The sequence below is a fragment of the Entelurus aequoreus genome, linkage group LG12, assembly GCF_033978785.1.
Source record: "Entelurus aequoreus isolate RoL-2023_Sb linkage group LG12, RoL_Eaeq_v1.1, whole genome shotgun sequence".
Lineage (NCBI taxonomy): Eukaryota > Metazoa > Chordata > Actinopteri > Syngnathiformes > Syngnathidae > Entelurus > Entelurus aequoreus.
The window spans coordinates 4,979,514-4,993,970 of record NC_084742.1 but is presented as its reverse complement, the minus strand read 5'-3'; the positions used below and the strand labels follow the sequence as shown (position 1 = coordinate 4,993,970).

At 38.9% G+C, this 14,457-nt stretch overlaps 1 protein-coding gene across 3 annotated transcripts in view; it reads left to right on the top strand.

Annotated features, from left to right (window-relative positions):
• cdpf1 (cysteine rich DPF motif domain containing 1) overlaps positions 1–14,457 on the top strand; it is a 168,920-nt gene that overhangs the window by 102,016 nt on the left and 52,447 nt on the right. The window lies entirely within an intron of this gene.

The window sequence follows — 14,457 nt, the reverse complement described above, 5'->3', positions numbered from 1 at the left end:
TTATGATCGCTCAGCACAAGAAATACGTTACACACATACAGTTGTTGACCAAATACACTGTACATCAGATAACTAAACTATGGAAATGTATAATATAATTCATACAGCAATACGGTCTCACTGCACAGCAGGCCAGCCGTTAGCCGAGTCATTGCGCAATCCATGGTGAGGCTCAACTGGCTGCTGACTCACCACAAGTCTCTTCTCAGTATTTGAACGGCAAATGTGAAAATTCAGCGATTTTGAATAAAAATTATCTAAAACTGGTGAAGTTAAATGGAAAATAACTTTATAGTATAATCACTGGATACATATAACAATTTAATACATTTTTTTTTCTTTTTAAATTTTCTTTCTTTCCATGTTGGCAGGTGAGGCCCAGCCTCACCTGCCTCCCCTGACTGCACGTCACTGGTGGCATCCTCTGACAGTTCCATGCTGGAAATCACTGAGAGCGGCCCATTCTTTCACAAATGTTTGTAGAAACAGTCTCCATGCCTAAGTGCTTGATTTTATACACCAGGCCTAGTGATTAGGACACCTGATTCTCATCATTTGGATGGGTGGCCAAATACTTTTGGCAATATAGTGTACCAACTCTACGGTGTACTGTGGATTGAGCTTGGTGAGAAATTTCAAGTCACTTTGACTGATGAGGTTTGATAACAGCACCGCTTTGTGGTGAATTAATCAGGAAAGCTAGTAGCATAGGCAACAGAGAAGGGGTGCATGGTTTGGAAAATGTTCACTATTTTGCATGCAGGTGTAAGAGTTCTATTGCGTTGTGTCATTTGTTTTCAACAAATCAGAAATATGGCGGTACGCTACAACAGTGGTCCCCAACCACCGGGCCGCGGACCGATTGGTACCGGGCCGCACAAGAAATTTAAAAAAAAACATATATATTTTTTTTTTTTTATGAAATCAACATAAAAAACACAATATATACATTATATATCAATATAGATCAATACAGTCTGCAGGGATACAGTCCGTAAGCACACATGATTGTAGTTATCTATGTAAAAAAAAAAAAAAAAAAAAAAAAATGTTTTCTTTTTTTTTTTTTTTTTTAAATACACCCCCCCCCCCCCCCCGCCCCCCCCACCGGTCCGTGGGACAAATTTTCAAGCGTTGACCGGTCCGCAGCTACAAAAAGGTTGGGGACCACTGCGCTACAAGGTGTATTTCTCGCAAAAAACAAAAACTGCTTCATTAACTTCAGATGTTTTGACCACTGAATTCAACACTACGGGGTTACAACGTTAAGGTCATGACTTATAATGCATAGAGTGCCTTTAAAGCATTTTTATACATCATTAATTGGCTGCTTTTTATTTACGAGTGCTATGTTTATAATAATGTATTTAGTAATACAAATAATGTAGATATTTTACATACCGATTATATGTGATTTTTTATTCTTTTTATTTAAGTTTTTTTCCCTGCGACTTTAATATGCACAACTTACAATTAGTGCTAGCCTACGGCTGAATCCCGATTTTAAGATAAAAACGACTTTCTAAACATGACTAATGTAAATTCTGGATAGTAGTTAGCTGTCTAATTATTCATGAAATGTAGTAAATTGTAGTTAGTCTGGTTGGTGCTAGTCTGATATTGTAGTTTACTTGCTACAGTCGTATTAGCTTTCTGTATGATGAGCGATTTTAAGATAAAAACAACATTCAAAACATCCATCCATTTTCTACCGCTTGTCCCTCTCAGGGTGGCGGGGGTTGCTGGAGTCTATCCCAGCTGCACTCGGGCGGAAGGCGGGGTACACCCTGGACAAGTTGCCACCTCATCGCAGGGCCAACACAGATGGACAACATTCACACATTAGGGCCAATTTATGATTAATGTTAATGTTTATAATAGATTATCTGTCTAATTATTCATGAAATGTAGTAAATTGTAGTAAAGTCAGTTTGTTCCGAGTCTGACATTGTAGTTTACAAGCTCCAACATCGTTAGCTAGCATGTATGACGAGCGATTTTAAGACAAAAACAATATTCAAAACATGATTAATGTCGATTTGGATAGTAGAGTAGCTGTCTGATTATTTATGAAATGTCGTAAATTGTAATGAAGTTCATTTGCGCTTGTCTGACATCGTAGTTTACTAGCTACAGCCACGTTAGCTAGTTGTATGACGAGCGATTTTAAAATAAAAACAACATTCAAAACATGGCTAATGTAAATTTAAATAGTAGAGTAGTTGTCTAATTATTCATTAGATGTAGTAAATTGTAGTGAAATCGGTTTGCGCTTGTCTGACATCGTAGTTTACTAGCTACAGCAGCATTAGCTAGTTGTATGACGAGCGATTTTAAAATAAAACAACATTTAAACCATGGCTAATGTAAATTTTAATAGTAGAGTAGCTGTCTAATTATTCATTAGATGTAGTAAATTGTAGTGAAATCTGTTTGTGCTTGTCTGACATCGTAGTTTACTAGCTACAGCTGCGTTAGCTAGCTTGTATGACGAGCGATTTTAAAATAAAACAACATTTAAACCATGGTTAATGTACATTTTAATAGTAGATTAGCTGGCTAATTAATCATTAGCTGTAGTAAATTGTAGTGAAATCTGTTTGCGCTTGTCTGACATCGTAGTTTACTAGCTACAGCAGCATTAGTTAGTTGTATGAAGAGGGATTTTAAAATAAAAACAACATTCAAAACATGGCTAATGTACATTTTAATAGTAGAGTAGCTGTCTAATTATTCATTCGATGTAGTAAATTGTAGTGCAATCTGCTTGCGCTTGTCTGACATCGTAGTTTACTAGCTGCAGCCACGTTAGCTAGCTTGTATGACGAGCGATTTTAAAAATAAAACAACATTTAAACCATGGCTAATGTACATTTTAATAGTAGATTAGCTGGCTAATTAATCATTAGCTGTAGTAAATTGTAGTGAAATCTGTTTGCGCTTGTCTGACATCGTAGTTTACTAGCTACAGCAGCATTAGCTAGTTGTATGAAGAGCAATTTTAAAATAAAACAACATTTAAACCATGGCTAATGTACATTTTAATAGTAGAGTAGCTGTCTAATTATTCATTAGATGTAGTAAATTGTAGTGAAATCTGTTTGCGCTTGTCTGACATCGTAGTTTACTAGCTACAGCCACGTTAGCTAGCTTGTATAACGAGCGATTTTAAAATAAAACAACATTTAAACCATGGCTAATGTACATTTTAATAGTAGAGTAGCTGTCTAATTATTCATTAGATGTAGTAAATTGTAGTGAAATCTGTTTGCGTTTGTCTGACATCGTAGTTTACTAGCTACAGCAGCATTAGCTAGCTCGTATGGCAAACAATTTTAAAATAAAACAACATTCAAGACATGGCTAATGTAAATTTAGATGGTAGACTAGCTGTCTAATCATTCATTAAAAGTGGTAAATTGTTGTGAAGTCAGTTTTCTGTTAGTACGACATCGTATTTTACAAGCCGTGTTAGCGAGCTCGTAAGACAAGCGATTTCATACCCAGGGCAGGGTCCATTTTGATATTCTACAACGGTTAATAAAAATACCCATGCTAAATAAAATCCAATGTACGTCAAAATATACAAAGCTGGTCCAATTGTTTCTCTTTTCAATGTTATTGTGTAATGTTGTTGTGCAGGCCATGTTTGATGTCATTTCCAGACAATCGTAAACAAGCTGCAGGCTACAGTTTACTGGAGGGTTACACTTTAGACGCCCATGCTTAAAATGTAACACACACACACACATACACACCCACTGTGCTTGTCACTTCTAGGACATGACACAGTCAGCGACATGGGCGTCACACAGATAACACACCACTTCCCCTATTCCCACATTTATCATCACAAGCTACCTCATTTGTGCCGTGAATCAACAATGATGGGCAGAACGTGTCCAAAATAGTGTGACCATCTGCACGTGCCAGCATCAAATGTTGCGTGCTGTTAAAACACCCCCAAAAAAGATTAAAACCAATAAATCGGATGGTGTCTATTTATAGCGACAACGTATCCTGCTGCAGCTTTTGCCGTTTCTGGATCATACCTGGAAATGTTTTCACCAGAATAGCAAACTTTCTCTGATGGATTTGCCATCTGCTTTTTCCTTTCCCAACTCACTAACTTGTAAATCACTGTGGGAGAATCTTTTTTTAAATTTTTTTTTAGCATCGATCATGATTATATGGCATAGTGGTGGCATTAAAAAAATGCACGAGCCATTGGAAAAACTTGGACTTTGAAGAACTTTCCAGATAGACGCTGGTTTTAAAGGCCTACTGAAAGCCACTACTAGCGACCACGCAGTCTGATAGTTTATATATCAATGATGAAATCTTAACATTGCAACACATGCCGATACGGCCGGGTTAACTTATAAAGTGACATTTAAAACTTCCCGGGAAATATCCGGCTGAAACGTCGCGGTATGATGACGTATGCGCGTGACGAAGTCCGAGTAACGGAAGTTATGGTACCCGTAGAATCCTATACAAAAAGCTCTGTTTTCATTTCATAATTCCACAGTATTCTGGACATCTTTTGCAATTTGTTTAATGAACAATGAAGGCTGCAAAGAAGACAGTTGTAGGTGGGATCGGTGTATTAGCAGCGGACTACAGCAACACAACCAGGAGGACTTTGTTGGAGCGCTAGCCGCGCTAGCCGCCGACCTCACCTTGACTTCCTACATCTCCGGGCCGCCAAACGCATCGGGTGAAGTCCTTCGTCCTTCTGCCGATCGCTGGAACGCAGGTGAGCACGGGTGTTGATGAGCAAATGAGGGCTGGCTGGCGTAGGTGGAGAGCTAATGTTTTTAGCATAGCTCTGTACAGTCCGGTTGCTAAGTTAGCTTCAATGGCGTCGTTAGCACAGCATTGTTAACCTTCGCCAGCCTGGAAAGCATTAACCGTGTATTTACATGTCCATGGTTTAATAGTATTGTTGATTTTCTATCTATCCTTCCAGTCAGGGGTTCATTTCTTTTGTTTCTATATGCAGTTAAAGCAAGATGCTATCACGTTAGCTCGTAGCTAAAGCATTTCGCCGATGTATTGTCGTGGAGATAAAAGGCACTGAATGTCCATTTCGTGTTCTCGACTCTCATTTTCAAGAGGATATAGTATCCGAGGTGGTTTAAAATACAAATCTGTGATCCACAATAGAAAAAGGAGAGAGTGTGGTATCCAATGAGCCAGCTTGTACCTAAGTTACGGTCAGAGCGAAAAAAGATACGTCCATCACTGTCTCTCAAGTCATTCACTGTAACGTTCCTCATCTACGAATCTTTCATCCTCGCTCAAATTAATGGGGTAATCATCACTTTCTCGGTCCGAATCTCTCTCGCTCCATTGTAAACAACGGGGAATTGTGAGGAATACTAGCTCCTGTGACGTCACGCTACTTCCGCTACAGGCAAGGCTTTTTTTTATCAGCGAGCAAAAGTTGCGAACTTTATCGTCGATTTTCTCTACTAAATCCTTTCAGCAAAAATATGGCAATATCGAGAAATGATCAAGTATGACACATAGAATGGATCTGCTATTCCCGTTTAAATAAAACAAATTCATTTCAGTAGGCCTTTAAGCTGTACATCAAGCAAGAATGGGAAAGAATTCCACCTGTAAAGCTTCAAAAATTGGTCTGCTCAGTTCCCAAACGTTTACAGAGTGTTGTTCAAAGGAAAGGCCATGTAACACGGTGGTAAAAATGCCCCTGTGCCAACTTTTTTGCAATGTGTTGCTGCCATTAAATTACTAGGAGGAAATCCCTAGTATCATCCATACTAACCCTTTCTGATTTGTTATCATAATCTGGTATGGTTTCTCTTGGAAGCAATTGTATTCAAATGTTTAATGGGCAACTAAAGACTGCTTGTGTCCATGTAATTCAAATGTCTAGGTCATAATACTACCAAAATGGCTGTTGGATATGACGTGGGCGAGGGGGGTTATAATAGGTGGATTAGCTTGCTGCCGGTACATGTAACTGGGCCGCTAGAACATAAGCATCGGCTCTTCCTATCATAGCAAAGGAGAGTTCACCAAGCGTTGGATTGTTAACCCACTAATGGGGAACGTGTGCTTGGTTTAGACAGTCGTGATCCAGGTTGGTATTTACCCTCATGATAATGTGTTGGTGCAATAGTAATCTTGCCGAAGGTCATTCGTTTTTGTGTAAACCTGTTACATCAAAATTCACTTTATATTGTAATAGACAATAAAATAGTATAGGACAGGGGTCACCAACGCGGTGCCCGCGGGCACCAGGTAGCCCGTAAGGACCAGGGGCCGTACTTATCAAGCTTCTTAGAGTGCCATTTTACACTTAAGTCCTGAGAATTTGCGAAATTTAGTCCTACTCTCAAACTTAAGAATAGAAGCTTTTTATCAACGTTCTTAAGTCTAAGAATCACTCCTACTCTCCACGATATTTAAGAGACCTTCAGAGGTGTCTTAAGTGGTTAGGAGTTGCCAGCAGGGGATGGCACTGAGGCGAGAGAGACGTGCGCGAACGTTCAGGGAACGGAACAATGTTTTGTTTTTTTTGATGACGAGCAGCTGATCAAACGGTATCGTTTAGACAGAGCGGATATTATTTTTGTCACAGATTTAATACTTTTCGATTCCTTGTTGATTTCTGCATGTGTCTGCAGTGGGCTAGTATATATAGAGCCACCCACACCAGTTTCAAATTAGTTGCCTAATTAATGAATTGGAAAGAAAATGTAGATCGGTAGGTTGGAGTTCAAATCCCAGCCGAGTCATACCAAAGACTATAAAAATGGGACCCATAACCTCCCTGCTTGGCACTCAGCATCAAGGGTTGGAGTTGGGGGTTAAATCACCAAAATGATTCCCGGGCGCGGCGCCGCTGCTGCCCACTGCTCCCCAAGGGGATGGGTCAAATGCAGAGGACAAATTTCACCACATCTAGTGTGTGTGTGACAATCATTGGTACTTTAATCTTTAATCTTTAATGTTATGAGAGTAGCGTATGTGTGTGGCCGTGAGGTGAGTGACGTCAGTGAGTGTGTGGGCGAGAGAAGAGAGGGAGCGGTAGCGTGAGTGCCGGCGGGGACTAGTTTGTTTTGTATTATTTTGTAGTTTATTGTCAAAATATACACTCCCATTGTCCACTTAAATATTTCCAAGATATTTCTTTATTCTTAGCCAAGAGATTCCCTTCCGTGATTGGTCATTTCTATGGACACAGAAATGACGTCACCTAAAATTGCGTTTACGGCACATAGTAATGTCGTAATTCAGCTCTGAGTGTGACACTTAAGATTCAGTCCTACACTTCGCTGAAAGTGTGAGTAAGACGCTTGATAACTAACTTTTAAGTGCAGCTTTCAGCGAAGAATTTATTTACTCTTAAGTCAACTCTTAGCAGACTTCTTAGGAGTAATTCTAAGAAGCTTGATAAGTACGGCCCCAGATGAGTAGCCCGCTGGCCTGTTCTAAAAATAGACTTCTTTTGTTTAAATAAATTCATTAATTTTTTTACTTTGCTTCTTATAACTTTCAGAAAGACAATTTTAGAGAAAAAATACAACCTTAGAAATGATTTTAGGATTTTTAAACACATATACATTTTTACCTTTTAAATTCCTTCCTCTTCTTTACTGACAATTTAAATCAATGTTCAAGTAAATTTATTTTTTTTATTGTAAAGAATAATAAATACATTTTAATTAAATTTTTCATTTTAGCTTCTGTTTTTTCGACGAAGAATATTTGTGAAATATTTCTTCAAACTTATTATGATTAAAATTCAAAAAAATTATTCTGGCAAATCTTATTTCAAAGTCTTTTGAATTTCTTTTAAAATTTTTCTTCTGGAAAATCTAGAAGAAATAATGATTTGTCTTTGTTAGAAATATAGCTTGGTCCAATTTGTTATATATTCTAACAAAGTGCAGATTGGATTTTAACCTATTTAAAACATGTCATCAAAATTCTAAAATTAATCTTAACCAGGAAAAATTACTAATGATGTTCCATAAATTATTTTTTTTATTTTTTCAAAAAGATTCGAATTTGCTAGTTTTTCTCTTCTTTTTTTCGGTTGAATTTTGAATTGTAAAGAGTCGAAATTGAAGATAAACTATGTTTCAAAATTTAATTGTCATTTTTTTTCGTGTTTTCTCCTCTTTTAAACCGTTAAATTAAGTGTAAATATCATTAATTATTAATAATAACATAGAGTTAAAGGTAAATTGAGCAAATTGGCTATTTCTGGCAATTTATTGAAGTGTGTATCAAACTGGTAGCCCTTCGCATTAATCAGTACCCAAGAAGTAGCTCTTGCTTTCAAAAAGGTTGCTGACCCCTGGTTTAGATGATAGCTTGGCCTTCCAGCAACTTCAGGGTTCATGATATGAATCCAGTCTCTGCCATCCTAGTCACAACTGTTGTGTCCTTGGGCAAGACACTTCACCCACCCTTCTCCCAGTGCCACGCAACTAGTATTTGGATGGTTGGTGGGGCTGGAGGCGCAAGTTGGCAGCAATGCTTCCTCTACTCTACTCCAGGGCAGCTGTGGCAACAAATGTAGCTTACCACCATAAACTGATGTGGATTAAATTAATGATAGGTTTTCACTTCTGTCTATAAATTGCTTTGAGTGTTTAGAAATGTGTTTGTCTAATTCTTTATTATTAGTAGGCCTGGGCGATATGGCCTAAAAATAAAATCTCCAGAAATGTTCACAAAATATTAGATTCAAAATTTTGCCAAACTTGTTCTTATTTTTTAAAGAAATACAAACGACGGAGATTAATCAAAACAAGTTTTGTTTTGTTTGAGCAAAAACGAGTTGCATCTTACTCCTAGCAAAATTCAAATTTGTATAATGTTATTCTTTTTAGACCAGATATAAATTTTACTTTTCAGGCAATAATTTTCAAAGAACTACACTACCGTTCAAAAGTTTGGGTTCACATTGAAATGTCCTTATTTTTGAAGGAAAAGCACTGTACTTTTCAATGAAGATAACTTTAAACTAGTCTTAACTTGAAAGAAATACACTCTATACATTGCTAATGTGGTAAATGACTATTCTAGCTGCAAATGTCTGGTTTTTGGTGCAATATCTACATAGGTGTATTTCCAGCAACTATCACTCCAGTGTTCTAATGGTACAATGTGTTTGCTCATTGGCTCAGAAGGCTAATTGATGATTAGAAAACCCTTGTGCAATCATGTTCACACATCTGAAAACACTTTAGCTCGTTACAGAAGCTACAAAACTGACCTTCCTTTGAGCAGATTGAGTTTCTGGAGCATCACATTTGTGGGGTCAATTAAACGCTCAAAATGGCCAGAAAAAGAGAACTTTCATCTGAAACTCGACAGTCTATTCTTGTTCTTAGAAATGAAGGCTATTCCACAAAATTGTTTGGGTGACCCCAAACTTTTGAACGGTAGTGTAAATTAAGAGCTTCCTCTGGGAGGCAATACTTCTGCTTGAATTAAATACTTCTGCAAACAAAAATGTAGCATTGAACATTGCATGCATATAAATAAATTCCAACATTGAGGTTAATAAAGTGCCGACTTAAAACTTCATCTTGAATAAAAATGTAGCATTGAAAATTGCATGTGAATAAATAAACTGTAATAAATCAATAAAGATACCAATAATCATTAAAGGCCTACTGAAAGCCACTACTAGCGACCACGCAGTCTGATAGTTTATATATCAATGATGAAATCTTAACATTGCAACACATGCCAATACGGCCGGGTTAGATTAGTAAAGTGCAGTTTTAAATTTCCCGCAAAATATTCTGCTGAAAACGTCTCGGTATGATGACGTTTGCGTGTGACGTCACGGATTCTGCGGACATATTGGGACACCATTGTGTCCAGCTATTAAGTCGTCTGTTTTCATCGCAAAATTCCACAGTATTCTGGACATCTGTGTTGTTGAATCTTTTGCAATTTGTTTAATGAACAATGAAGACAGCAAAGAAGAAAGCTGTAGGTGGGAAGCGGTGTATTAGCGGCCGGCTGCAGCAACACAACCAGGAGGACTTTGAGTTGGATAGCAGACGCTATGAGTACGCAGCTTTAGCTTCCAAACATTTGATCGCTTGCCCGTACGTGCGTGCCGCTATGTGCATGTCACGTACGTAACTTTGGGGAAATATATGTGCTGTATGAACTTTACGGAGGTGAACGGTACTTTGGGCTGTGGGATTGAGTGTGTTGTGCTGGTGTTTGAGTTGTATTGGTGGATTATATGGACGGGAGGGGGGAGGTGTTTGTTATGCGGATTAATTTGTGGCATATTAAATATAAGCCTGGTTGTGTTGTGGCTAATAGAGTATATATATGTCTTGTGTTTATTTACTCTTTTAGTCATTCCCAGCTGAATAGCAGGTCCCACCCGCCTCTCACAGCATCTTCCCTATCTGAATCGCTTCCACTGCCCTCTAATCCTTCACTCTCACTTTCCTCATCCACAAATCTTTCATCCTCGCTCAAATTAATGGGGAAATTGTCGCTTTCTCGGTCCGAATCGCTCTCTCTGCTGGTGACCACGATTGTAAACAATGTGCAGATGTGAGGAGCTCCACCACCTGTGACGTCACGCTACTTCCGGTACAGGCAAGGCTTTTTTTATCAGCGACCAAAAGTTGCGAACTTTATCGTCGATGTTCTCTACTAAATCCTTTCAGCAAAAATATGGCAATATCGCGAAATGATCAAGTATGACACATAGAATGGACCTGCTATCCCCGTTTAAATAAGAAAATTTCATTTCAGTAGGCCTTTAAAGGCCTACTGAAAGCCACTACTAGCGACCACGCAGTCTGATAGTTTATATATCAATGATGAAATCTTAACATTGCAACACATGCCAATACGGCCGGGTTAACTTATAAAGTGACATTTTAAAATTCCCGGGAAATATCCGGCTGAAACATCGCGGTATGATGACGTATGCGCGTGACGAAGTCAGAGTAACGGAAGTTATGGTACCCCGTAGAATCCTATACAAAAAGCTCTGTTTTCATTTCATAATTCCACAGTATTCTGGACATCTTTTGCAATTTTTTTAATGAACAATGAAGGCTGCAAAGAAGACAGTTGTAGGTGGGATCGGTGTATTAGCAGCGGACTACAGCAACACAACCAGGAGGACTTTGTTGGAGCGCTAGCCGCGCTAGCCGCCGACTTCACCTTGACTTCCTACGTCTCCGGGCCGCCAAACGCATCGGGTGAAGTCCTTCGTCCTTCTGCCGATCGCTGGAACGCAGGTGAGCACGGGTGTTGATGAGCAAATGAGGGCTGGCTGGCGTAGGTGGAGAGCTAATGTTTTTAGCATAGCTCTGTGCAGTCCGGTTGCTAAGTTAGCTTCAATGGCGTCGTTAGCACAGCATTGTTAACCTTCGCCAGCCTGGAAAGCATTAACCGTGTATTTACATGTCCACGGTTTAATAGTATTGTTGATTTTCTATCTATCCTTCCAGTCAGGGGTTTATTTTTTTTGTTTCTATATGCAGTTAAAGCAAGATGCTATCACGTTAGCTCGTAGCTAAAGCATTTCGCCGATGTATTGTCGTGGAGATAAAAGGCACTGAATGTCCATTTCGTGTTCTCGACTCTCATTTTCAAGAGGATATAGTATCCCAGGTGGTTTAAAATACAAATCTGTGATCTACAATAGAAAAAGGAGAGTGTGGAATCCAATGAGCCAGCTTGTACCTAAGTTACGGTCAGAGCGAAAAAAGATACGTCCATCACTGCCTCTCAAGATATTCACTGTAACGTTCCTCATCTACGAATCTTTCATCCTCGCTCAAATTAATGGGGTAATCATCACTTTCTCGGTCCGAATCTCTCTCGCTCCATTGTAAACAACGGGGAATTGTGAGGAATACTAGCTCCTGTGACGTCACGCTACTTCCGCTACAGGCAAGGCTTTTTTTTATCAGCGAGCAAAAGTTGCGAACTTTATCGTCGATTTTCTCTACTAAATCCTTTCAATATTATTCAATACAAATCAATCAGATCAATACAGGCAAACTTAAAACATCTGTCTTGATTAAAATTATTTTGTGAATAAAATTGCAGTATCGTACATTTTATGCAAATAAATGAACAAGTAAAACATTGAGATGACTAAATAGTTTTAGTAAGTGGATAAACAGTTTTTTCCATGAAGTATCCTGGGTTCCTTGTTAGTGTGTACTGATGTCAAAGACAATGTACACTTTATTGCACGTGAAATATATCAATGTGTTGATTAAATGCGTTCTAATTCCAGAGAGTTTTGCAGCTGCACGCGAGCGTACGAGCTGTCCAGAACGACTGCTTTAGTCATCCCTCTGTGCATTGTTCTCCTTTCTCATCACACACCATTCCACCACAGAAAGCTGCTTCTTAGGTGGAGTTTGTTGTGGTTGCGGTCTTGTTCAACCTCGTAGAGAGTTGCTTTTCCCGCACTCGGCTCGGTGCTGTTTCCGATGCCGAAATAAGTTTGTTGTGCTTTTGCGTTTCTCATCATACACGATTCCACCGCAGAAAGCTGCTTCTTAGGTGGAGTTTGTTGTGGTTGCGGCAACACTTTTCTTTTCTTTAAAACAAACGTCTCGCTCTCGTTACCATTAGTCTTATCCATGTTTTACCAGGCTTGTAGATCTCCGCTAAGGAAGTAAAGGGGCCAGCAAGAGCTATGGAAGCTCATGGGGGCAAAAAGTATGACGGAGCAAGCAGAGAACAGAGTAAATTGTACTGTCCACACATCACTCAGGCCTAACTATTAATAAATTATCTTATCCATTACACTTTAAATTGAATGTTTTTGTCTCAGGACATTTAAGCTATAAACAAGGCTACTTTGACTGTAACTAAATGGTAACTGAGAATGGTAGGCTGACTAGTTATATGGTATGATGGCGCCATGTTCATGTTAATGTATTCATGCACCGGTGACCAATTTACATGTACTGGTGGCATGTTATGTGCATCAAATAAATTATATGGGTTCGATATTTGGCAGTCCCGAATGCATATTTGCCAACTTTGAGACCTCCGAGTTCGGGAGATGGTGGTAGCAGGGGGGGGGGGGGGTGTATATTGTAGCGTCCCGGAAGAGTTAGTGCTGCCAGGGGTTCTGGGTATTTGTTTTGTTGTGTTTATGTTGTGTTACGGTGCGGATGTTCTCCCGATATGTGTTTGTCATTCTTGTTTGGTGTGGGTTCACAGTGTGGCGCATATTTGTAACAGTGTTTTAGTTGTTTATACTGTCACCCTCAGTGTGACCTGTATGGCTGTTGATCAAGTATGCATTGCATTCACTTGTGTGTGTGTGTGTAAAAGCCGCATACAGAATGTGCCTGGGCTGGCATGCTGTTTGTATGGAGTAAAAGCGGACGTGACGGCAGGTTGTAGAGGACGCTAGTTGTAGAGGACGCTAAAGGCAGCGCCTTTAAGGCACGCCCCCAATGTTGTTGTTCGGGTGGAAATCGGGAGAAATTCGGGAGAACGGTTGCCCCGGAAGATTTTGGGCAGGGGCACTGAAATTCGGGAGTCTCCCGGGAAAATCGGGAGGGTAGGCAAGTATGCCCGAATGTACTTGTTATACCTGCATATAACCTTTTGTGCAGTAATATTAAAATGAGCGTTGCATCATGTTTCAATGTTAGTAAATATATTAACTATTCTTAACATTACCAACACATTATCTATCACACTTTAAAATGAATGTTGATGTTAAACATTTATAGAGTGCAGTGTTTCCCATAAACTGCCAAGATACCTGTGGTGGTGGGGGCGTGTCTATGGGCGTGGTCACCATGACATCATCGAGTAATTTGCATAATTTACTACAATGATATGATTTTCTCTAAAAAGGCTCAAAAAATGTATACTTACTAATTAATAATAACAGTTTTGTTTTAAACGTCCATCCATCCATCCATCCATTTTACAATATAATTACAACACTTTATGTACATATTTATATACAGATTTGAACAATAAGTTATTCACTGAAATATATTTATTAATTGTGGTTCTTACAAAAAATATATCTTATAAAATATAAAAGCTAAAATGTCTCAAAGCTCTGCCCCTTTAATTAGTGCATACTAAATCATTTAACTTCAGCCTACTACTACAACCATATTATTTACCAGCAACATAAAGTGAAACAGAGGCAGAGGTGTCCTGCCACAGTCAGTAACAAATAAACAGAAAACAGTAGTGGTGGTAGATAGACACAGAGCTTCATCAAACATCTGATCCACTGAACAAAGAGCTCCAAAAATCTTGAACTTTAGACTGCCATCAGTTTTACTCCCTACACTTAACCATGTGTTTCCTACTGCCTGCAGACTTTGCACCCTTTGTTATATACACATGTTGTGTTTCTAATATAAATACATTTAATAAAGTCAAATACAAATAAGGCAACAAGAGAAGTATCCTACACTTCTC